Source organism: Stegodyphus dumicola, chromosome 12 (genome assembly GCF_044657685.1).
Source record: "Stegodyphus dumicola isolate Sdum_Otavi_A_Nest chromosome 12, ASM4465768v1".
Taxonomy (NCBI): Eukaryota; Metazoa; Arthropoda; class Arachnida; order Araneae; family Eresidae; genus Stegodyphus; species Stegodyphus dumicola.
Window position 1 is genome coordinate 36,605,559 of NC_140779.1, and position 27,357 is coordinate 36,632,915.

Sequence of the window (27,357 nt, forward strand, 5' to 3'; positions counted from 1 at the left end):
TAAAATACGAAATCGATCGTAAAACAAATTCCAAATTTCAAATTTGGGTTTCCAGATGCCCATATTCGCAGTAGGATCACGTCGTTCAAAATTCGATGGCTCTATGTACCGTTGTTTTATCCCAATGCGAGAAATATACATACATTTATGCAGATTTTTCATTATTTAATTTCTTCAAATATAATGCAGGACTCTAACATTTGGTGGCAACAATTTCAAAAGTGAAACGGACATTTACAGTGAACCAACGAAAAATCGCAAAACGAAAACAATAGTTCTTCATGGACAAAGCCCCTTTGGACTAAAAATAATTTCTTGAGAAAGAAAGCAGAATTTTTTAAAGAAAATATTTAGCGTGATATTAAATATGTTAAGATTACAGTGTAAATCATTCAGTTAGAAGAAATATAGAATTTTTTTAAAAAATAGACTTCTTTTGATCGCATAGTTTGGCGAGAAATAATGTTTGCAACAACCTATGTTTGCAAAATAATTCTCCACTTGAGTGATTTTCTTTCTGACAGTAAACTTAGGGGATGAGGGGGAGGAAAGCGGTTTTAGCGGAAACTGCAAATTCTAGGAGATTAAAGGCTTCAGCTGCTCTCCCCCATACGTTATTTGCTGGCGAAATAGTTTGTTTTTCCCATTGTCTGGCTTCGTTATTTACTGTTTTAGCTCCGCAGGTGGTCATTTCTGAGACCACTTTTCAGGAAAATATTTTCTGTTTAGAGAAGGATAGTAATTTCAACTTGACTTTCAAAAGAAGGAGGAAGAAATTTTTTTCTGTGCTAACAAAAGAAACTCAGTTGTTTGACGATGCAGGGAAAAAAAAATGTATGATATTAATGAAAAAAAAAAAGGAAAACTCATAAGATGAGAAATCGTAAATGGATCCTTATACTGTTTACTTTTCTACTGCCGAAAATGCACTCAATATATCAAGGAGGTCGTCTCAATGTAATTTCGATAATGCAAATTATCCCAAATAAGTATTTACTCCACAAATGCACAAAAATCTTAAGAGACCGGAGCACCGTGAAAAAATAAAGTGAAACAAAACCACCAAAACAAAACTTTTGGCGCCATGGGGGGGGGGACTCCTAGAGCTTAATTAATTTTTTTTTTTTTAATCTTCGTTTTGTCATCAAGCTCTGTCAGAAGTATTTTTACTCCTATCTTGCATTCTAGTTTTGCTATTCTTACAATTTAATCATTGTTGGATTCAATATTGAAGGTCGCACTTTAACTAGAAGAGAATATGAGGAATTTCCTATTTCCTCTAGGCTAAAGTGACCACATTTTCATTGAGACAAATCGGAACAAAAAGAATGAATTTAGAATCTTAATTTATTTATGAAAGCAGACCAATAATTTAAAAAAGTATATTTTATACTAACGATGGATTCACTCTTTTTAGATAATTCTACTAAAATTAATCTTAGGAGATAATATAATCAATATTTCTTTAGTAAATAAATTATTATTGTATATATTGTGATACTTCTTTGGCGAAATGAAGCAACTCCAATGATGGAACACAGCAATAACTTTTATTTAACACTAAAAAAATGGCGACATACAAACAAGAAGATAAAACATATTCTATCATTTAAAAATAAATTACATTCTTCGTGCGAGAGTCGCACGTGGCACTCGAGTCTGGTTTCAAATATTGCCATTAACAAATACCTTAATGTTCATCTATTTAAATTATTTAAACTACAAGATTTTAATAATATGTAAAGCTGTTACAACCTCTCCCCCAACGGAGAGACTTTTACCGAAGGGAAAAGTTCTGTAAAATTCGAAGGTTTATAAGCTCGGCATTCTGAATTATTTTAAGAAGACGTAATTTCTCCCATAAGTTCTAAACTTTACACCAAAATTTTTAAGTTTTCAACAAATACTTTTACACCACATTTAAATAGAAAAAAATGGAGAATGATTTAGTCTTCCTTTTTTTTCTTGACGGCGCCTAGATCTCTTCCATAGTGGACCAGTTCCTCGGCTATAATTCACAGCAAAGCCTTTCCTCAGTTCATCGGTGCCTTTCGGATAATATTCAATTGTCATTTGCTTTCGACAATTGTTTTCTTCGTCTATTAGTAGTGGCTTTGATATTAAATCAAAAGCCGAAAGATGATGATAACGCTGCATTGCAAAATGATTCTCAATATTAATTTCTTTATCGTTTTTCAAATTTTCGTGAACATCTTCCACGTTTAATTCTGGTGATTTAACTTCTTCAAATACATCTCTGGATGCTTTATTTTCTTCCTTCATCGGTTCAAAGATCTGCTCTTCAGCTATTTTTCTTTTCCTTTGAGCTCTAGTAGAAACGGCATTAAAATGGTATCACTAAGTTTACGTTCAAGTGATAAACTAATAAAATAAGGCAGTTCAGTGTTAACAGGAAGTAATAACCTGATATCACTAATATTACGTTCAGTGATGAACTAATAAAATAAGGCAATTCTATATTAACAGGAAGTAATAACCTGGTATCACTAATATTATGTTCAGTGATGAACTAATAAAATAAGGCAATTTAATATCAACAGGAAGTAATAACCTGGTATCACTAATATTGCGTTCAGTGATGAACTAATAAAATAAAGCAATTCAATATTAACAGAGAGTAATAATCTGGTATCACTAATATTATGTTCAGTGATGAACTAATGAAATAAAAATACACACGATTATTCGATCTCGGTCGGTGCCTCCAAAATAATTATGATCGTGATACTTCTTTGGCGAAATGAAGCAACTCCAATGATGGAACACAGCAATAACTTTTATTTAACACTCAAAAAAATGGCGACATACAAACAAGAAGATAAAACATATTCTATCATTTAAAAATAAATTACATTCTTCGTGTGAGAGTCGCACGTGGCACTCGAGTCTGGTTTCAAATATTGCCATTAACAAATACCTTAATGTTCATCTATTTAAATTATTTAAACTACAAGATTTTAATAATATGTAAAGCTGTTACAATATTCATATACTTGTCTATAATTATACAAAGCTATATTTATTATTAACTATTGGTAACTATAAAAATATTTGTAAAAAACAATAATTTGAATATTATGTTTTCTAATTAATTTAATATTTTATTTTAAAAAATTATAATTTTTTTCACAGTCTTATTTTTTATCCGAGTGAATACTTTGCAATAAATTCGGATCATTTATTAAAATGTCGTGAAATTTCTCATATGAATTGGTCAAATTATATTTTAAGCTTAATACAGATTTTAAAGTTTTAATGTTCAACTGCGTTTTCTCAATTGTCCATATTTTATTGATACTAGAAAAACACGTTCTGTTGCTGCATTTGTTCCTGGAAGGGAGACCGCGTGTTCTGCAGTTTTCAAAATATTTTCATAAGGAATATTATTCTGTTTAAAGTGAAGGAACAATTCCGTCCATTTTTTGTCTGTTTCCATATTTGCAGACAACCAACATTTAATTTTTTCATCAGTAACGTATCTTTTTACCAATGACACCTCATCAAAAGATTCAGAACTCTGCTCACAGAAGTTCTGGTCTTTATTAGCAAATAACTCAAGCAAGTGCGATTTATAGTTATTAGAGAAATTTTTGCTATTTTCAAACTTCGAAACAAATCATAATCCGAGAAAACAAGATCGGTACTACATGGGGGATGCGACAACACTTCCAAACCAAGCTCCAATAATTTCGTACATGACGATAAAGATGTGTGAGGCCTCGCACTGTCGTGGCAGAATACGATTCCTTTGCGATTTGTCATTTCTGGCCTTTTCTCTTTGAACGCGTACTCGAACTTCATAAGTTGTTGACAGCAAACAGCTGAGCTGATCGTTTGGCTGCTTGGAAAGAACTCAAAGTACACAACTCCGTTGCAATCCCACCAAATTGATTATATGATCTTTTTCTGATGAAATTTATCTTTCGATAAGATTTGTGCAGATTCATATGCTTTGGCCATGACATTTTCTGATTAATGAATGTTATGGCGGATGATCTATCTTTCATCACCAATGATAATTCGTTTCAAAAACGGGTCAGCTGCATTACATTTGAAATACGTATCGCAGATATTGATTGGTTGTGTTAAGTCAATTTCTTTCAATTCGTGCAAAACCTAAATATCGCGCTTCTTAACGAATCCAAGACACCTTATGTGATTTTCGATTGTTGTGTGTGATATGTAAGTTATAACAAAATACGATAGCTGTTTAAAAAAAAATAATTCGTGACCTCGAAATTTATTAATTATGAATTTCAATTTCTGGTCTTTGTGAAATATTAGTTCTAAATTTCTTACTTTATGTCTTTAATGATAATTTTTCTACAGCTTAAATGAGGAAGAAACATTGTAGCGAGTTTGCTAAAACGTTACCAGGAGCTGTAGCTCCACGAAATAGTTCAACGCAATATTACTAAAATATTAACATAGAAGAAAAATTTTTTGAAAAAATTATTAACATGGAAAAAAGAAGAAAAAAACTGCTTACACGCGAAATAAAACTGTTTAAAATCAATGTTGGAAAACTTGTGAATTCACGAAAAAACTAATCTGATCGTTGTGACATGTGAAAAGTTAATACATATAAAAATAGATCGACGGAACAAGTTAAAACAAAATAAAAATGATTAATACTTAAATTGCAAAAATTATAATTAAAACATAAATTGCAAAATTACAAAAATTATAAAAATTACAAAGGTAAATTAGCCCAATCGGACACCTCAACCAGGCTTTTCAAGGGAAAAATAATTGAATGTCGAACTAGGCTAAATACCATTACGCGTTTCGCCGAAACAGACCATTGAAGCTCTTGTTTGATGAAAAAAAAATTTTTTTTAAATTAATATGAATTGTCCCGGGGGAAAAAAAAAATGACAGAAGATTTACAGTACAAACATAACATTATCCATTTGTGCGAACCGAGATTACTTCCTTGACAACGCCATAACATATGCAATAATTGCATTCTTTTATTCCACACTCTTAAATTTGCAGTTGAATGTAAAAAAAAAAAAAAAAAAAGAAGAAGAAGAAGAAACTTAAAATGCCATAATTTTACATCATTCTTTATTATTTCGATTTTACTGTTCGACCCTGTAACAATGTTTCCACCCCTTTTTAACCAATCCCTTCGGACTTACGACATACCAAGAACAAGTCAAACAAGGCATCTCCAACAAGCCGAACTTTAAACTTTATTCAAGTCTTCTCAAACATGTCACCTACGTGCCTTGCACCGATTCCGATCTTCACAAAGTATCCGCCCAGAAAACCAAGACCCCGAAAAGAACAAAACGCGCCGATTGAACTGCACACAGAACGCAGCCCTAGTCAAACAAAGCTAAGACAAATAGCCTCATAACAGCAGTCGGAAAGAAAAAAAAGGTCACATCCATTACAGCTTTGCTCTGATAATACCCCTCCGCTGTTTGATACTAATGCAAGTGAATGGTGGCCCATTAAAGAACCCTTTGAAGACAATGAATGTCTATTAGCCTGTTATTTAGAGCTCTTGATTTTTGTTTTCCGCTTTGTATTATTTTAAGGCAGCGTTGTTGGCAGAAGGAATTAAGGAGCGTTGGTGTGCACGTTTGCAAAGGCGGAACACGCGCTCTCGTCGATGATGAATGAGCAGATAGATATTTATTTATCCACCTAGATTCATTTCGAATTATTCGTAAGATACATTATTCATAATATGCACTCTGCGCTTATTTGTTAGCTGACGTGGGCTCATTTGTAGAATAAATAGCGCGTATTCTTGACGAACAGAACGTAAGCGATTTTTTTAAACTTTGATACTGGTAAACTTTTTTCATTGCACACCCCTTTGTGGAATGCATGATTCTTCTTGAGTCCTAGATCAATGTAATTACAAATAAAATAACTTAATAAAAAGTTTTATTGCTTTCAATTTAATAGTACATCTGGAGATCTAAAGAGAATGAAATTGTTTTTCTATAATGGACTGACAAGAATAAAACCAATTTTTGTTTTACTTTTTGGTAATAGATAAGATCAGATATTACTATTTAATAGCACAGCAGCACAATTATGAAAAGAATTTAGAAAATATTTTTTCTAGTGTGTTACTTGTACTTCAAATCTATTTGGACATGCCAGTATGAAGCCCTTGTTAGCACATGCCAACCTTTGAGGGATGTTGCTAAAGCTACTACAATACTCAGCAAGGGAAAAGTACAAGGAAAAAAAAAATTCTGAAGCCTTTCAGTTTTACATTACGCCTAAAGGGACTATTTTTAACTTTTTGTGTGTTACCTTTATTTATTAAATATCATGTTCTTTGCACTTAAACCATAAAATTCAATTCAACAGCAATATCACAAAATAATTTTTAAATGTATTTTAGAATTTCCGATACACAGTTTCGGGAGCTGGAGATAAAATTTCCCCCCCCCCGTACACTACAACCATTGCTCGCTTTGAAATTGTTGAGTTTGTTAATCAAAAACTCTTAAAGTGTTACAAAATATTAAATCAATAATAAAATAAATTTCAAATTCCAAATTAGGGCTTCATGCCCATATTCGGTGGAAGATTGCGTTATCAGAATTTGATGGCTCTAGGTACCGTTGTTTTGTCACAATCCGAGAAACATACATACATTAATGCAGATTCTTCATTATTTAATTTCTTTATATATTACACACTGCGATAATTTTTAGTAGCAACAATTTGAAAAGTGAACCGGCATTTATAGTGAATCAACGCAAAACGGAATTAATAGCCCTTCTGGGCTAACGTCCTTTGGGTTAATAATAGCAAAAAAACAAAATGGACATTCACTAGTTTGTAAGGCGTTTTCTGTTAAGGCAAGAAATAAGAAAACATAATTGAGTAATTTAGAGAAAGAATTACCTAAATAGGAAAGAACTCAAAAAATAAATAAATAAATAAAATAAAATAAAATAAAAATAAAAAGATAAAAATAAAATAAATAAAATTAAAAAATTAAAAAAATAAAAATAAAAAATTGTGTAACAAAACAAATGTAAGGGGACAAGACAAAATTCATATTAGTTAATTAAAATAATTTTAGAAAGACATCAGACAGTATATGTTTTAATAAAGATTTAAAATATAATATTCTAAAATGAAGAAAAATATAGAAGTAAAACTGCGTTGAAAAGGTAGTAAATTAGGGTTAGTTCATTTTTTGTGTATTTTGTAATTCTAAATTAATAAGTATGTTTTAATTATGAATTAAAGGAGACTATGCTAGACCTTTTATGCAATACTAGACAAAATATATTACATAAGGATGCATAACTTTTCTTTTCCAAATTAAATTATTAGCAAATGATGATAAAATATGTAATTCTCTAAATAAGCAGTCCAAACAGGATTTTAAAAAATGATTCCATGAATAGAATTTTAAAGGTGAACTATGTAAATGGCCCAAATGAGAATACTTGAGGTGCCTCTAACCCCTTTAAATCACTCCTGATTACCCTTTAAAGGTATGCCACGAATACAAAACCTAAAAGCAAATGATCTTTGTAAGAATTTTCATAGCTAATGGTTTATGTTTATTTAAGAATAGACACGATAAAAATATTCAAAATTTCCAGAAGGAATACTTTTTCCATACAATTTCATATATTATAAATTTCAGATTAAAAGTAGATTCAGATGCTTTCGAATTTAGATAATTTCAGTGGTGAATTAATCTCTATATGTAATAAAAGAAAGAGTCTGTATGTCTTTTCGTTCGTGCTAATAGACCTAGGGCTACGAAATTTGGTATATAGGGTAAATATAGGTAGACAAGAGCCAGTGCACTTCGAAGCGATTTTTTCAAAATTCGAGTCAGATTTTTTAAAATTTTATCTTTTCGATTTTATCTCATCATTTTGAATAGTTTCATTATTTTAGAAATGTGATTTTTGGCAACATTTTTTCATTAATACTGGACTGGTGACTATTGAAAATCAGCACTGTTGCCATTTGGAAAAATGAGGGCGATCATTCTGTGCAGTTTTTAAATTTAATGTTTCTCTTGGATACTGAACGTTTGTTGAGAGAAGGCAACGGCAAGCAGGTTAATTTATTTATTAGGATAATTAATATCTGTATTAAGAGATATTGTTTATTTCATTGTAATTTTGTCATATGTAATACTTTTTTTTTTTTTTTTTTTTTTTTTTTGACAAATGGTTTTGTCCCTGGAGGACTATAGTTTTCGTTTTGCGATTTTGCGTCGAATCACTATAAATGTCCGTTTCACTTTTCAAACTGTTGCCACCCAATGTTAGAGTCCTGCATTATATTTGAAGAAATTAAATAATGAAAAATCTCCATAAATGTATGTCTATTTCTTGCATTGTGATAAAACAACGGTACATAGAGCCATCGAATTTTGAATGACGTAATCCTCCTACGAATACGGGCATGTAGGAGAAAAAATTTGAAATTTGTTTTATTATCGATTTCATATTTTGTAAAACTTTAACACGAATTTTTCAGTAACAAACTCAACGATTTAAAAGGGAGCAATGGCAACACTCTACGGAAAAAAAAAAAAAAAAAAAAAAAAAAAAAACCTTATTTCTAGCGCGCGGAACTGTGTATCGGAAATTCTAAAGATATGCTTATTTTAAAATTATTTTGCGACATTGCTATTGAACTGAATTTTATGGTTTAAGTGCAAAGAACATGATATTTAATAACTAAAGGTAACACACAAAACGTTAAAAAAACGCCCCTTTGGACGTAATTTAAAATCTGAAAACTTTCAGATTTCTATCCATAAAAATTTAGAAAATACGAGAATGTGCTCGTGCATTTAAAAAGCTTATAAAAGCGGGAGGAAACATCTCAATTCAGTAGTTTTATGAGTTTGTTAGAAAACTGTTGTTGCCTACTGTAGTGAATTTGCGGTGAAATCGGATTAGGATGTTTTGAATTGTGTTCTGTAAAGCTTTTAAAATATAACTACTGTGAGATAGTGCGATATTGTACGATTATCTCTGACGAAATTTAAGCATTTTTATTTTATCTGTTGCGATAAGAATAAATTTCATTCACTTTTCATGGGACTTGTGCATTCAATTTATTACGTACCCGTGCGCACGCAACAATATGTATGTGTGTGTGTGTGTGTGATTATGGCAAAGCCTCGAGGGCTATCTGCCTAAGAGGAGGGATGCCTTCGTGGAGGACTTTCTAAGGGAAACTGGCTCGTATACACGTTACACATGGGGAAAACCACGAAAACGGCCACGCAGCCAGCCCGTTCGCGGGATTCGAACCTCGGACCGAACTACCAGTGTTCAGCGACTTTACCGCTCGGCCGCTGGTGGGCCAACAATATGTATGTATATATGCGTTCATGTATGCGAGTGTATGTGTATGCATGTATATAAGTGTGCAAATTTTGCCGGCAAAGTATGAGACGCGGCATTCTATAGAATACTTAGGCATATTTTAGAATGCCGAATAATGGCCAGCAGTGTATGAGATGATTAATCATTTCTCACATTGACTAGGCATTCTATAGAACGCCTAATGGCAAACCAGCAATGTATGAAATACATCTTTGATTCGTTTCGAATAATCGAAACTACTTACCGGTAGTTAACAAATGATATAAAAAAAGCCAAAATGACCACTACGAAGAAATCGAGGGAGTTTTAGTTGCTGAATTGCTATGATGTGATGTTTGTGGAAATCAAAAGTAAACTCATTTTATACTTTTAAAGAAGGCGTCAGTGCTATACAAGTATGGCACGGACACTAACCTATTTCACGTACTTTGTGAAACTCATTTGGGTATTGGACATGGAAGTCTTGAAAGAATGTTGAAAGAAGTAACCAAATACAAAAACGTGTATACGTAAATGATATTGAACTGCACATCAAACTTTGTTATCCTTTCCAGAAAAATACAGAAAGTTATTAAAAAGTCTTAAAAAAGTATTAAAAAGATTAAAAAGATTTTACAGTATTAAAAAGATTTTATCTGAATTTAATTCTGTCAAATAGATCTTATTGATTTCCAGTCTCAGCCAGGTACAGAATATAAATTTATTATTGTGTACCAAGATAATCTCTCATTTTTTTAATATTTTGGATAATAATAAATTTTTACTGGCAGATTTTTATTATTTTTTCAAAATATCTTTTGAATTTTTGAACATGATCATTTTTTTTATATACCTTACCTAAAAGAACACTTGTCGTTCGATAGAATGTCTAGGTATTAGATACAGTGCCTAAGTAAAGTATATAATGATTCTTTGTCTAAAAGTGTCAAGAATTCTATAACTTGCTGGCGTTTCATATATTGCCGGTAACATATACACATACACATATACGACATATATACATACACACGCACATGCATTCATATATTTTTGTGTTCGGTTTCGATAAGAGAAGAATACTAAGGAAAAAATAATCTTCGAATGAATCCAGTATCTGTCACTCAGCTATCTTTCCCCTTCTCGATAGGTGAACAAGCGCATAAAACGCACTATTTTGTCTCTTGTGCTTTCTCCGAACTTGTCTTCTACCAATGAAGTCTCGTTAACGGTAGCGTGGCCGAGTGGTCTAAGGCGCTGGTTTTAGGCACCAGTCTCTTCGGAGGCGTGGGTTCGAATCCCACCGCTGCCATGTGTTTTTTGTACATGGTGACTGCTACGTCTTTTGCAATGGTGGTGTGCATTAATGATTCATTTATCATAAATTTTGATTTTTTTCATTTAACACTAGAAAGACGGAAACTTAGTATATGCCTATACTGTGAAAGAATAACTAATGTGTAAAGTAATTTGTTTAAAATTAATTTTTAATATTTTTATATTATTTATTTATTGGTAAGTATTAACAATAAAAAATGTACTTCACTTGAAAAAAAAAATAATAATTTATGCATTATTTGTACATTTTAAGCAAATGAAAGTTTACATCTTCCGCAAACATACTTCTGACATTTTTCACATATATTATTTGTTTTCTTATTGTGGCAAAGTCGTACTTGACGCATATTTCGTTTGTTAGAATATGCTGTATTTGGTGATGTTGTAGTTGATCTATGTGAGTCTTTATGTTCTGATGAATTTTTCTGTCTTGCAGCTCTGTAATCGGTGGAAAGCTGTTCTGCTAATTGAAACAAGAACGTTTTTCGTTGTATTTGTATTCCTGTCGCTTCTTTGTAAAGGATCCAAGCATTTATATCAGCCACAACTACCGGAAATGAAGGAGGGGAAGGCAACTACAATGATTAATAAACACATTTACATGTTGTACAAAAAGTCACAAAATTATAAATAGCTGTGTCATTATATACACAATTGTTTTTCTAATTGAAATTGAAAAGCCGTCAAAATGACTTCCTTAGGCAATCTAGTGTTAAACAGCACTAGGGAAAAGTTTGATACCCTGAAGCACACCCCCGAAACACTAAATTGGCATGTATTGAATTTAATCTTTGCAATAAAAAGAGAATTTGCATTAAATTTCTCGGACAAATGATTCGAAATTTCTTGCAGTCGCTGCCTATTTCTGCCATAAGCTTATTATGGTATGTTATATTACATATAGTATGTTGAGTATTATAGCTTATTATATAGCATTACCCATAGCTTATACATTGAGACACATATTAAAAAATAAAAATATAAATATTAAAATTAAAAAAATCTGGAAGTTTTTAGATTTTATATTACACCCAAAGGGACGTTTAACGTTTTGTGCGTAACCTTTATTTATTAAATATCATCTCTTCGCACTTAAACTATCACATTCAATTCAACAGCAACATCGTAAAATAATTTTAAAATGAGCCTATCTTTAGAATTTCCGATACACATTTCCGCGCGATAGAGATAAAAAGGTTCCCCCCCCGTAGTGTTGCCATTGCTCGCTTTGAAATCCTTGAGTTTTTTTTATCAAAAATTTGTTAAAGTGTTACAAATTATGAAATCGAACAAATTTCAAATTCCAAATTAGGGCTTCAACATGCCCATATTCGATGGAAGTTTACATTATTCAAGATTGGATGGCTCTAGATAGCGCTGTTTTATCACATTACGAGAAACATACATACATTTATGCAGATTCTTTATTATTTAATTTCTTAAAAAATAACACAGGGCGATAATATTTGGTGGTAACAATTTCAAAAGTGAACCGACATTTATAGTGAATCAACGCAAAATGCCAAAACGAAAGTAATAGCCCTTTTGGGCTAACGCCATTTGGACTAATAATTATTAGAAAAAACATGAATATTTTCGGTAAAAATATTATTTAATTACTAATATAAGCTGTATTTTAATAAGATTGAAGACAGTAGGAAATTTTTGCTTAATTTATACCACAAAACATAACATTCACCAAAAAATTAACTGGAAAATAACATCTAGCAAATTCTTTTTTAGGCGGTTAAGAAAAGGTTATTCTGCAGAAGAGGTACATATTATACATAATATGTTATAATTTATACCACAAAACATAACATTCACCAAAAAATTAACTGGAAAATAACATCTAGCAAATTCTTTTTTAGGCGGTTAAGAAAAGGTTATTCTGCAGAAGAGGTACATATTATACATAATATGTTATATATATATTTTAAGGGAAAAATATCAGAAAGGTTTCAGATTTTAAATTACGTCCAAAGGGGCGTTTTTTTAACATTTTGCCTGTTAATGGCTCTATGTACCGTTGATTTATCACAATGCGAGAAATATGTACACATTTATGCAGATTTTTCATTATTTAATTTCTTCAAATATAATGCAGAACTCTAATATTTGGTGGCAACAGTTTGAAAGTGAAACGGACATTAATAGTAAATCAACGCAAAATCGCAAAAAGAAAACAATAGTTCTTCAGGGGCAAATCCCCTTTAGACTAATAATAAGTACAAATTGTTTTTAAAAAATTGTCAGTTACTTTTATTATAAATTATATTCATTAAGTTAAAATACATATAATTTGTTGTAAATAAAATACCAAATATATATATTATAGAATGTGTCTTTTTACTTCCTTGTACGAAGTAAAAAGGAAGTATTGTAATCGCGAAAAGTTTCAGGCAACATATTTCAACGAAAATATCCATTTTGACCGCTATCGAATGCAATTTAACGATGTTTTTGCGTGATATCTGTAGGTAAGGACAGAATAAAATACTCTTTTCCTTCAAAAAAATTATAAAACTGCTTTAAAATGAATTCTGAAGAGAAATTTTCGTGGCGTCTGTACGAACGTATGTACGTACGTACGTATCTCGCATAACTCAAAAACGAGTAGCCTCAGAACGTTGAAATTTTGTATATAGGACTGCTATAACATGTAGATGTGCACCTCGTATTTTGGTTGCAATCGGCCGCACCAAACATATATAAATATATTTATATATATATCCACTCTGTTACCCGGCTCAATGATCTCAGTTTCTTTACTCTTATATGTTTGTAAATTGTACATTTTTTGTTTTAAAAATGATTGTATTATGTTGTTTTTATCTTCCGGTTAAGGTTTTTATGCCTTTAGTAAATCTGTCTGCAATATTTTGAGAATTATCAACAATTTTAAAGTTGTCTAAGTGCCGCTAAGCCTTTTTTATATGGCGGCCATTGATGTTTACATTTGAAACAGAGACAAGTGGATTTGTTGCCAATCTAGAGAAACTTAACTTCCCAGCAACAAAGATAACACATTCATTTATTATTGCTAATTAAATCATGCTTAATTCTTTCTGGAATTTTTTCGAGGAAATAAGTGTTAAGATTTACTTCGTAATTTTTAGTATAGATATTTTGAGTTTTTATGCATTTTTACCTTCTCGCGAAGTGAGAACTGAATTAATTAAATGAGAAATACTCAATCGTCTGTGAAAAACTGCTTTTTTTGTTTAGTTTGCTTCATTTCTTTAATACATCATTCTAGCTTTATTATAGTATTTGAATAGAACATGTGGCAACGATTAGATAATTCTATTCTTTAAATTATATAAATTTTGTGCATTATGAGTTATAATATGAACGAAATATATAAGTTAACTGTTATATAATTATTGGATTATATAACAGTTAACTTAGTTTCCGTTATATAATTATTATATAAGTTTAACTGTTATATAATTATTAAGTGAATCTAGCGCCAGAGTGTCGCTATGGTAAACAAATACTAGAGTGAATTTTAAAGAATGCATTTATTCTATTGTGGTTTATGCGCTGTCGGCGAAGTAGATTTAATTCAGTCCAATAAGTTTTAATGAAATGAGTATAATTTAATATTCCGTACAAGGAAGTCATGTGGTACACATCAGATTTTTTTATATAAATTATACCAACTATTTTATTTTAAAAATACAAATTATAAAATGCAATATATGAATTATATTTTATTATTATTAAACATATTGTTTTGGGTAACTCAGATAATAAATATATCATTTCTAATAATTTAAAGCAATATGTCACTTTTATCTAAAAAAATAATTAAAGAACCTCATGCGAAGCATAAAAGCAATACCTCTGGGAATTGGCAAGTTGCCAAGCAGCATGACTGATTAGTTTCCTGGTAGCATAGCGTAACGATATACAAGAATTGGAAACGCGTTTACAGATGTTTCTGAGGTAAAAAAAAAAAAAAAAAAAAACGCATTTTTTTTTTTTTTTTTTTTGAACCTGTTTAATGCGATAGCAGTTTCCCTTTATGAGTTTTTTAAATTGCAAATCAGATGTCAAATTCTCTTAAAAATAAAATAAAATAAATAATAAATAAAAAAACTACAAAAAAATCTGAAGGGTTTCAGATTTTAAATTACGTCCAAAGGGGCGTTTTTAACCATTTTGTATGTCACCTTATTTACGATAGACAATCTCACGCATTGGAGATTTTTTTTTTTTTTTTTTTTTTTTTTTTTGTACAACGTTTGCCATTACCCGCTTTGAAATCCGTGAGTTTGTTAATCAGAAATACGTTAAAGTTTTACAAAATATGAAATCGATGGTAAAACAAATTCCAAATTTCAAATTTGGGCTTCCACATGCCCATATTCGCAGTTGGATTACGTCATTCAAAATTGGATGGCTCTAGGTACCGTTGTTTTATCACAGTGCGAGAAACATACATACATTTATGCAGATTCTTCATTATTTAATTTCTTCAAATATAATACAGGGCGAAAATATTGGGTGGCAATAGTTTGAAAAGTGATACAGCTTTTTAAAGTTTCAACGCAAAATGCCAAAACGAAAACAATATTTCCTCGGGGACAAAGGCCCCTTTGGACTAATAAAAAAGAGAAAAAAAAAATTTCTTAGAAGTTTTCAGATTTTATATCGCGTTCAAATGAGAGTGCTTTTTTCATTTACACATACATACATGTTTACATTCAGTTTTAAATGTCAGATTACTAATATTATATCCGTGTATGTTTTTTGTTTTTTTCCCCTATGTTATAAACAACGCTTTATATTTCGCCAGTAATAATAATATAATACTATACGCTAGCTATATTAGTTACAAGTGTATTATGCCTTATTAATTTACTTTCACATCAATAAAACAGACAAGATGCAACAAGAAATGTCGCGATTTCTTTCCAATAGAAAATAAACATCAAACTGAATGCCTAAGATTCATGCGTTGAAGTTTTCTCATTCCAGAGATATATTACAAGCTATAACACACGAAATCTGCACGTGCGGTCCATTCTGATTGGACAAACGGTTCAAACGGAATGCTGGCAAGCCCCGGGTTACATCACGTTATGCTTTCGGTAGATTGGGGGGGGGGGGAAGGTTGAGGAGGGAAGCTGCCGAACATGAAATTCTGAAAAACGGCCACGCGCGTTGGCTATCACGCGCGTCGCGATAAATCATTCGAAGAATTACGAGAACGTAAAAGAACGATGGGGAGATGAGGAAGAATAATCGTGAAAAAGCAAGAAAGAAAAAAATTGCTTGAAAAGGCGAGGCACCGCAATTAGGTGCTAAACCGTCAGGTGCATGGGTCAACAAGCACCCCATCCCACCACACGCCCTCCTACAGCACGCGCTCCCACCCCCGCTGTGGTTGGATTTCATGAAACTATTTTTCTCAACCGATCTTCTTGGTAAAGCGGTCTAAGAAATCTACAGCTATATGTTTGAAGCTCTCAGCGGAGATGGGAAATCAATTATCAGCTGACCAGAGCAGACTTAAATAGGGGATAGTTGTGCTCAATGAAGTTCTCTTGCATCGTTTTAATTAGAATAAAATATAATCTATTTCTCTTGAATTTATTGGTACTTATCGAAGACATCAAGCGTAACATCACGCTCATTTTAATGACGTGAAGCGTAATATATCGCTACATGACAGAAGACGAGCACAAATTTATGAAACTTCAACGGCATAAAAACGGTCTACTAGACAATAACTTACTTCAAATTTTATGAAAGTCTATCATTTTATTTTTTTCCCTAACTTTAAATATCTGAAATTAGATTCTTGCCATATTCTTAGGATGACTGGAGGGGGAGGGAGAATTAGTTTCACTCTTAGTACTCTATATAATAATGTTAATACTAGAAAATAAATAATTAAATAAATAAAATAAACAAACGTGAAGGCTTTCAGATTTTATATTATGCTCAAAGGGACATTTTTTTACCGTTTTGTGTGTTACCTTTATTTATTAAATATGTTCTTCACACTTAAACCATAAAACTCAATCCAACAGCAATATCACAAAAGAATTTAAAAGAGCCTATCTTTAGAATTTCTGATACACAGTCTCATGTGCTGGAGATAATTCCCCCCCCCATAAAGTGTTGCTATTGCTCGCTTTGAAATCGTTGAGTTTGTTAATCAAAAATTCGTTAAAGTTATGTCTCTAGGTACCGTTGTTTTTTCACAGAGGCCCATATGCGAGTGGAGGACTACGTTATTCAAAATCTGATGGCTCTAGGTACCGTTGTTTTTCACAGTGCGAGAAATATACATAATTGATGCAGAGTCTTCATTATTTAATTTCTTTCAATATAATGCAGGGTTCTAATATTTGGTGGCAACAATTTGAAATGTGAAACGCCGTTTGTAGTGAACCAACTCAAAATGCCAAAACGAAATTAGTATTCCTTCTGGCAAATTGTCCCATTGGCTAAAAAGATAGATTGCCTAAAAATCGGAAATGAAAACAAATGCTCAAAGTAGGGGATGAAAAATGCTGCCAATTTCTTACTCTATACATGATTTATAATTTTATTGTCTTGTGTCGAGAATATTATAAAGAATTTTTAAAAAATTTAAAAAATTAATAATTTTTTTTACCTACAACAGAGACTTTCATTCGTGGTTCATCTTTTTTATTTATAAGAAAGAAATGAGCTAAAAAACTAGGATAATAGATTTTCCAACAAATATTCTTAGGTCGGAGCAGTACTGATAATTATTGCTAAATTATTTTTCTGCAACTTTCTCATCAGTTTTACGCTAGAAGTATAATTATCAAATTTATGGTTTCATGAAAATGCTAAATTGAATTTAGTACAGAGTTTCATCTAGGATACAAAATTTAAGACATGCCTAACCTTTTATCTCTAAATTAAAGGTAATGCAAATACATAAAATTCAGCATGATCCATTTTAAATATTTATAGATAACTGATTATGGCAAGGCACCCGAAAATTACTTACTTAGAACGGAATGCCTTCATGGAAGTCTTCCTAGCAGAAAATGACTTAATATACTTACCCAGAAGGCAAACTACTACATAAAGAATTATATGAAGTTCGTTAGCATGATTTGAATTTAGAATTGTATATCGCATATCTTAAATTTAATAGATAACTGTTATATTTAGTGGATTCTATTGAACTGATGGTAAAAGCTCAGAAGAAGATGGATGTATCAATTCAGACGCTTTCATCTTCTATCTCAAGTTACAATCAACAAAGGGATTTGAAATTTTAGGAAGGGGGCATCAAATGACCGACTTGTTTACTGAAGCGAATACTATATTAGTAGAGGAAAAAGGACATTTCTGGCTAGGGAGCTTTAGGGAGCGGGAGTTGAGGGAGCTCCCGAGAAGGAAGGGTCAGCCGTGGAAGGGAGGCTTATCTGAAAATGGGGACAGGGAGCCTTATCAGGAGGTGGATGGGAATAGGGTAGTTGCTACGTCATAGAAAAAAGATACGCGCTTAGATTATTTTCTTTAGAATTTCATTGGTTCCACGGTAGTCATTATGAGTGAATGAAGGATTTATTAGTTTTCTTGTAATGAACAGTTATTAGATATAACATTTATGTTCCTATGTAATGAACTTCTTTAAGATGGAGATTCCGTCATTGAAACATCCATTTACATGTGTCGTTGCGGGTCCCACAGGATGCGGGAAAACCCATTTTGTGAAGGTAAAGGATAAATAATACGATGATCAATAATTTTCTTCACAAAATGGGTTTTTCCGAATCCTGTGGGACCCGCAACGACACAGGTAAATGGATGTTTCAATGACGGAATCTCCATCTTAAAGAAGTTCATTACATAGGAACATAAATGTTATATCTAGTAACTGTTCATTACAAGAAAACTAATAAATCCTTCATTCACTCATAATGACTACCGTGGAACCAATGAAATTCTAAAGAAAATAATCTAAGCGCGTATCTTTTTTCTATGACGTAGCAACTACCCTATTCCCATCCACCTCCTGATAAGGCTCCCTGTCCCCATTTTCAGATAAGCCTCCCTTCCACGGCTGACCCTTCCTTCTCGGGAGCTCCCTCAACTCCCGCTCCCTAAAGCTCCCTAGCCAGAACTGTCCTCTACTCTTGTTAATACAATATAATATAGTAATGAAATAGAAATGATCTGAAAATCAATATGCGAAGACCAACTCCTCTCTAAGCAAACAGTCTAAATGTGATTTGGCCCACCAGCGGCCGAACGGTAAAGTCGCTGAACACTGGTAGTTCGGTCCGAGGTTCGAATCCCGCGAACGCTGGCTGCTTGGGTGTTTTCGTGGTTTTCCCCATGTGTAACGTGTATACGAGCCAATTTCCCTTAGAAAGTCCTCCACGATGGCATCCCTCACCCTAGGCAGATAGACCTAGTGTGCTTTGCCATAATTAAATACACCTAAATGTGATTTTCCATAATCTAATAAATTTACATCTTTCAAGAATATTTTTAAGACACATAGTTAAAGTTTATATCAGTTTACATACAAATGCATCGAAGGAAATTGTCTAAAAGACGGGAGTATACGAATTTTTGCTGCATTTTCTTTTTATTATTATTTTTTAGTCCAAGGGGGCAGTTTGCCCAGAAGGGCTATTAACTTCGTTTTGGCATTTTGCTCCGATTCACTTTTCAAACTGTTGCCACCAACTATTACAGCCTTTTATTATATATAAAGAAATTAAATAATGAAGAACCTACATAAATGTATGTAAGTTTCTCGCTTTGTGATAAAACAACTGTACCTGGAGCCATTCAGTTTTGAATAACGTAATCCTCCAGCGAATATGGGCATCTGAGAGCCCTAATTTGAAATTTGGAATTTGTTTTATTATCTATTTCATATTTTGTCACCCATTAAGGAATTTTTTATTAAGAAATTCAACGATTTCAAAGCAAGGAATGGCAACACTGTACGAAAAAAAAATTTTTTTTTCCCTCCAAGGAGCGAGACTGTGTATCGGAAATTCTAAAGGTATGCTCATTTTAAAATTATTTTGCGATATTGCTGTTGAACTGAATTTTATGGTTTAAGTTCAAAACCTTGATATTTAATAAATAAAGGTAACACACAGAATGTTAAAAAGACGCCCCTTTGGGCGTAATGTAAAATCTGAAAGCTTCCAGATTTTTTTAAAAATTTCATGTTATTGTTGAATTACTTGTAATAACATGAAACAGCAAACAAGGAAGATATTGCCTTTTCCTTATATGCCTTATCCGTTTTGCGAAAATCTGTTGCCTAATTTTTACGAGTTGAATGCATTGGTTTCGACAGGACGTAAAATCTCTTCAAAAGGCCATTGAAGTTTATCAGCAGCTTTTCATTCTCGAATTATACGTGACAAAATTGCAGCATAACGAGTTTTTGTAACGATATTTTTTTTGAAAGATTCTTAAATACATACATTCAAACAGTTTTACTTCCAGATTTTTATGCATGCCCAGGTGGTTATGACCTACCATAAAGTTCTCTTCCATTTAGAAAAATAGAGCCTCATTTAAGGATTGCTGGAAGATGCCCGACCACCTGCAAAGTCGTGATCATGAAAATGCCCATCAAAATGTCACAGAAACCTGCTCTTTTATTGAATTGGGGCGAAGGTCTTGGCAGTCTTCACCTTTAACTTTTACTTCATTCGTAGGAAAATGGAAAGGGCTCCCTAATGATGCAGGGGAAGGAAACAGATGATCTCTCCAATTTCATAAAGAACATTTTAAGTTACTTCTATTTATATGAAGACAGAGGAAAGTAAGATAAGTCAAATGTGGGTTGGTACGAATAAGTGATGTTTTTGAAAGATGCGTTTTGCAGCATATGTTTAAGAAAACAGCAAATACTTTTATATAGAAATAATCTTCAGATCCAAATTTGTGGCATCTGCTTTATGCATGGTATATTCAGAATTTTGGAAAGATTTGCGTCTGCGTCTTCAGATACATAGCTAAGCAAAGAGCAAAGAAATTGAAGTTAAATAACTGGAAATAACGAATAATCTTATTTTATCTATTCATCTATATATATATAAAGAAGAATGTCTGCTTTTCTGTGTGTTTGTTTGGTCGCGATTAAGTCGGTCACTACCACAGCTATCGTAACCAAACTTTCTACAATTCCTTTTTAGGTCCTGGGAAAGATTGACGCACTTAAAAAAAAAAAAAAAATCAGAGATATTAATTAAAAACTCTGCTAACTTTCCGAGTGGCAACAGCCTCGCATTCTGGAAATAAAAATCTGCTTTATTTCGAGAAGTGTTGCCACTGCTCGCTTTCAAATCTTAAAGTTTGTTAAATTTTCGCATTCATATTTCCGAGTGGCAACAGTTTTGCGCGTTGGAGATAACATTGTTTAATTTCAAAAAGTGTTGCTACTGATCGGTTTCAAATCGTAGGGTTTGTTAATCAAAAATTTTGTAAGTTTTACAAAATCTATATTTATAAAGAAGAGTTTCAGTTTATGTTTTTGTTTGATTGATTTCTGATCAATTATGATAAATATTTTTGCCGACTAAAATATAGGTGAAATATTGGATGGAAATTGAGCTTTTATGACCATTTGATTCGAAAGACAAATCATTAAAAACTGCGTACAATTGTTGCTGATATAATGAGAGAGACTTAGTTTAGTTTTCTATCGAAATTTTTTATGGGGGTTCCATATCGCATCAGACTGAAAAATGTATGATTATGAATCGTATTTTATACATCGTTATTAGAGAAGGATCACAACGGTATCGTTCTCTCTGTTGATAGATTCATTACTATCATTCTTACTTAACTGGCATCGGGTACTTCTGCTAGTAATCTTATAAATCCCACTGCTAATTTTATTTCTTTTGTTTTGTTAAATAACTGTATTTCTATATCCGATAAAAATTGCGCTCGCAGAATAGGACGTTGTTATCCCACATATGCATGTCCTTTTAAGGAAAATTTACATCTTTTATCAAATTTTTGCTCCTAACTATTAATTTGACGTATATGCATTTAAAAAATATACAAGTAACGATAATACCAGTAGTAAAAAATAATAACGAAATTTCTGAAAAGAAACAAGATTAAAACTGCAACTCATTTGTTAACAAAACATTCTTCCCACTTAACTATAGTAAAAGGATTTTAAAAAAATCACTGACTCAGTCTTTGACACTTATAAAAATATGTTTATTACAATTTCGAAAATACATCAGAGATTTTCATAATCATCGGTCAATTGGTCGTCTTTTTTTTTTTTTTTTTTTTCCTATTGTGACCTTCCTCCCCCCCCCCAAAAAAAAACTGAACGCTTTCAGATTTTTTAAAAAAGTGGCCCAAAAAGGATTTGCTAAAGTTTTTTTACTCTACGCTGATCTCGCAGTCTGCTTAGTCTCCTGTTACACTCACTCTTGCTAACCCATTTGATTTGCTTTTTAAGCTTCACTATTAAGCATCATTTTCTTCACACTTACGGCATATGCGACTCAACAGCAAAGTCACAAATTTCGTATTTAATTTCACAAATTTAGAATTTCTGATGCAGTGTTAAGTGTTGCATACATTTTTTTTCCGCTATTTTCTCAGTTCATCATATCAGTGTTAATTTTTTTTTCTTAATAAAATGGCTGAAATAAAATGTTTTTGATCTTTTTATTATTAACGTTTGTGTGTAAACTTGATTTAATAAATATCACGATCTTCGCAAGCATGCCACATAAAATTCAGTTCAACAGTAAAATCACCAAATATTCAAAAACAGCATTTTTTTCAGAATTTCCGATAGACAGTCCTGTTTGTTAGAGATAAAAATGTTCTATTCAGTACAGTGTTGCTACTGCTCGCATTCAAATCTTCGCGTTTGTTAATCAAAATTTCGTTAAAATTATACAATATATGAAATAGATAATAAAACCAATACAAAATTCGGGCTTTCAGGTGTAATTTTCGGATAGAGGTCTACGTTGTTTAAAATTTGACGGCTGTAGGTACTGCCGTTTTTTCACATTGCGAAAAATATTCATACATTCATGCAGATTCTTCATTATTTAATTTCTTCAAAAATAACATAAGGGGATAATATTTAGTAGCAACAATTTAAAAAGTGAAACGCCATTTACACTGATTTATCGAAACATCCTGCTTCCAGACTAATAAACTAATAACCCTTTTGGGCTAACATTCCTTAGCTAAAATAAAATAACATAAAATGATTTTAAATTAAGTGCATAATACACAGAGGAAATAGATTTGAGATTAAGAGTAGACTCATAAAATATTACTTACCCGTTGGTGACAAACATTTTCTAAAAATATGTTTCAAATGCCACTTCATTTGATAACTGCTGAATTAATAAACGAAATATAAATATAAATAAGTTTAGGAAGAAATGCAGAAATTCAATAACTTTAAAAACAAAAATGCATTTTTCATGAAATGTCTCTCAGATAGTTATAACATCTGATATTTTTCATTAAGCCAGTTATATTTCATATCATACTTTATTAAGGATGAACTTGTGGAAAAGGTAGCTTTTTTTTACTATTTTCACTATAATAAGACTGGGAAACATCAGATGTGAAAAATGAAAAGATATGAAACCTTACCGAAAAGAACTCTGAGGTGTTTCAATAATGAAATATAGAGATTTTGACCAAGTCGTGAAATATAACTTGAATTCATAATATTCCAGCGTATTTTCATACTTAGAATATTTTGCTTTAATTAGAATTTATTTATGATTCGTAATTAATTTTATTGCAGAAAAGGTATAATTTTACGTGATAGTTGAGAGGTTAAAAGTGAAATTTTGAGACTTAGAAGTCATAGTGATAATTTTCCGAAAATTTTATCCTCAGAAAATTTTCATGGATTAAAAAAGACAAAAAGGAAGAAAGAAAGAATAAAAAAAATCGTTACTGAAGTAAAGAAAACTATTTTATGTAAATATATTATTTACATTTTAAATCCAAACTTACATTTATGTATTTGTCAAATTCTAGCAATATAAACAGCGCCGTTATATCTATATATATAAGATTAGGATAATAATATATAAGTTCCCGAGTTACTGCGAACTTTTAATAACAACTATAAAGAAAGGTAGATGAATTAGTATTGTTTCTTAACGATGACAGGGGACTAGATTGGATTTACTAGATTACGGCAAAGCACACTTGGATGATATTAAAGCCAGCAAAACTGTGGATTTTGTACTTAATAAAAATCCTTTCAGATTTTAAAAGTAACTTTTCCTTCATCTGTGCTATTAAGTGTTCATTGTGCTATTTTATTCGTATGTATTCATAATATTTAATTACTTGCAAATTATCAAGTGGGCCAGCCATGTGCAACTCAAGTACGCAGTTCTCATCGATTGCCATGGAAAGTAACAACTAACACATCGCATGAAATTATTTCAAAATTTAATTCAGCCTAGTCCATTATCAGATTTGGTACCTAAAGCACCATTCAAAAGACGGTTTTGTCGTCATAAAGCTTTACGGTTTAAGGTATAGAAGTCATTAAGTCCATTCATATTTGTTTAACAGGTTTGTAGTCAGACAGGGAAAGAAAGTTGCGCATGCCGTAAATGTGCTGTAGAGACATTAGGATTTTTTTGAAGCATGCAAGATGAAAAGTCAGCAACCGCCTTCGCCGGGAATCGAACCACAGACCTCTGGAACACCGGCCCAGCGTGCAGAACCACTACACCACGAAGGCATGCCAGGAAATCGGGAGAAATACCTTATATACTCTCCCTTTTTATAAGTCGAGTGGGGTTTTAGGGGACCTAGCCACCAAATCCTGGGTGTGGAGAATCCTCATCCAACACCGTTTTAGTTCGAACGCCACTGTAGGGTCATTAGGTTAATTGGGAGCAGGAAAGATGAAAAATAAGCATTCGCCGGAAATCGAACCACGGACCTCTGAAATACCGGCTCAGTGTGCTGACAACTATACCACGAAGGCACGCTAAGAAGGCGGGAGAAATACCTTATAGTGCAGCTGAGCGAAATCGTCAACCGATGTTTGCTTCGCTGGAATTGGTAGATCTTATACCAACAACAAGGTGAAAAGTAGAGAACTTTTAGGCAAAATCTTTAAGCCAGTTTTTGTCTAGCAATGTCTGGTTGCTCAGCAAGGAAGCTCGGCTTAGATCTCTTATGACTTTAAGACCACCATCTGAACGAAGTTTAAGATACCCTGTCCATTATTACTTGCCGTCAGGAAATTCAGTACTTCAAATATGTCCGAGAACTGGAAACGGATGGGAGAATAAGACAGCTGAGTAGCAGGATCAGATGAATTAAATCTACAGTTGTTTTTTAGAACACGGAAGCTCTTGGGAAGGAATAGATCCCATAAGGACTTCAGATCTTTCTAGTTTGCAAAAATACACTTCAAGCTGCAGTGCTCGCTGAAAGTGCTTGCTTGTTGGGCTAAATGGAACATTAGACGCCCCGTGTTCCCATTCATTGGACACCTCTTGTGACGCATTCGCTAACAATTATGCACTACAAATATAGAAGTCCAGGTCAGCAACATTCCTTTATTACGCTCTAGGAGCCTAATAATAGATGAATATTCCAAAAAGATAAGTCATAGTTATTAACCGATAGGAGGTGGACTGAAGAACATTTCTGCCAAGATCTGATACGAAATTTGGGATATACGGTAGAAACTTATTTAAGATCTATGAACTCATTTGCATCGCTGCTCTTTTTGGGAACTTTTGTAATGTAAACATGATCTACATTGATGAATTTCTTGAATTTGTGTACGATTTCTTGTAAGTATAAGCAAATCATTGATTTCAAGCTTTGATATGGGCTCTATGTTGTCGACTGATAAAGAACTATCTCCTTGTAAGGACTCATCTTATGAATTTTGGACCTCAGTATTTTCGCATTTTTCAACATCAGCAGCTTTAGCTGTTTCTGCAAAAACTGTATTTCAGTCTCTTTGGAATTTGTTTCCTGGATTCTTCGGGCTCTGTTCATCCTGATGTGTTTTTGAGAGGAAGGCCATTCGAAGAGTAATAGTCGTTTTACTGCATTGTTTATTCGTGAACTATTTCATTTAAATTATTTTGTTATTGCTTACTTATTTTTAAACGTATTTGCAAAGGCTTGATTTCCAAGTCAGTACGATCTCCAGTGGATTTTAATCTCGTGATCTATCTATTACTATTATTACCTGTATTTCGAACCATAGATTTTATCTTACACAGTTGTGATAGATTTTATCTTACACAGTTGTGACTGCAAGACAGGATTTTATCTGCAAAGCGAAGACAACAACATTCATTTTGGCTTGCACAAATTATGGATATTTTAGTGAAGAGGTTACAATAACGTAACAAATGTACGTATAGAAGACTCATGAAATAAAATAATTAAAATTTTAATTAAATTTTTGTTTCTTTTTTCTTTAGGCTTATTACTCTTCTTATTCTATGCAGGTGTTGTTATCTTTGGAACTTAGTTTAAAAGTTTCCGTACTAACTAAATTTTTATTTTTTAATTTATATTCGTGAGATCCGCTTCATATCGCATCTCTGAGTAACGTAAAAACGTGATTTTCCAAGGTAAGGTCCATTTATCTTCTAAGAATGCGAAATTTTTACTTCCTGCACATGTAACAGAATTCTATGAAATCCGAAAATTAGGTCAGCATGTGCATTTTCACACACAAGATTATATATTTACTACTTTTAAGGAGATATATAACTTTAAAATCTAGAATTTAGTGCAATACTGACTTCGTCATCGGATTTGCAAATAAAAATTCTGAAAAACATGCGTAGGTATGTACGTATGTAATAGAAACAAAATTAGCGATACTGAAGCAGGAACAGAGACGTAGAAACGTAGCTATGTTGTTACGCATAAAACATAGATCCATGATGAAGAAGACGAATTCTGATTGCGTAGAGTACTGAAATGCCGATCCACAATGAATAGGAAACTTGATAGCCGAGTAATATTAAATATTCATTTTTATTTCAATGGACACTTGTGGCCACAATTTACTTGGCACTCTAATCGTGCCTATTTCCAAAGCATTTACATGTTTGATACTGTTGTGATATAAAGAGAACATTGCGAAATTGCGTCCAAACAGCTCATGGAGAGAAGCTAAAGTACGCACTTATCCAATATGGCAGTCTATTAAGAGAAAGGTTTGGGGTTAGGTTAGAAAAATTTCAGTTCTTGGAATTGTGAGTTTAGGTTTCCAGTTAGCTATACGTCATGAGCGTTACACAGGCTATGCAATGTGGATTGATCTAGAAATGAAAAAAAGTTATTTAAGGTTTTTAAAATACAGAGTGGAAATTTCGGGGTTTTCACTAGTTTAAGTTATAATTTTGATTTACATATTCATTATCTTATACGCACGCGCATTGTTGTTGCTTTACTGTTATTCGTTATAGGAATCAATGCAATTTCAAACTCTTATATATCTGAAATTTCATAATTTAAATTACTGGGTTTACTGAACACTATCGATTTAAAAATTTTTCAGAAAAATTTTTGCATCGCATTCTTCAGTCGGTTGATGCCATTTTTAGAATTTGAACTTCTTTCCCTAAACATAATAAATTATCGTGTCCAATTTATTAAAATGAAATAAATTTTGGTTTTGCTG

At 32.2% G+C, this 27,357-nt stretch overlaps 1 protein-coding gene and 1 non-coding gene across 2 annotated transcripts in view; one reads left to right on the forward strand and one right to left on the reverse strand.

Annotated features, from left to right (window-relative positions):
• mRpL4 (mitochondrial ribosomal protein L4) overlaps window positions 1-27,357 on the reverse strand; it is a 137,824-nt gene that overhangs the window by 104,632 nt on the left and 5,835 nt on the right. The gene's annotated exons all lie outside the window — the stretch shown is intronic.
• TRNAL-UAG (transfer RNA leucine (anticodon UAG)) lies at window positions 10,578-10,659 on the forward strand. Its single transcript has one exon. It is a non-coding gene; the product is annotated as a tRNA-Leu (tRNA).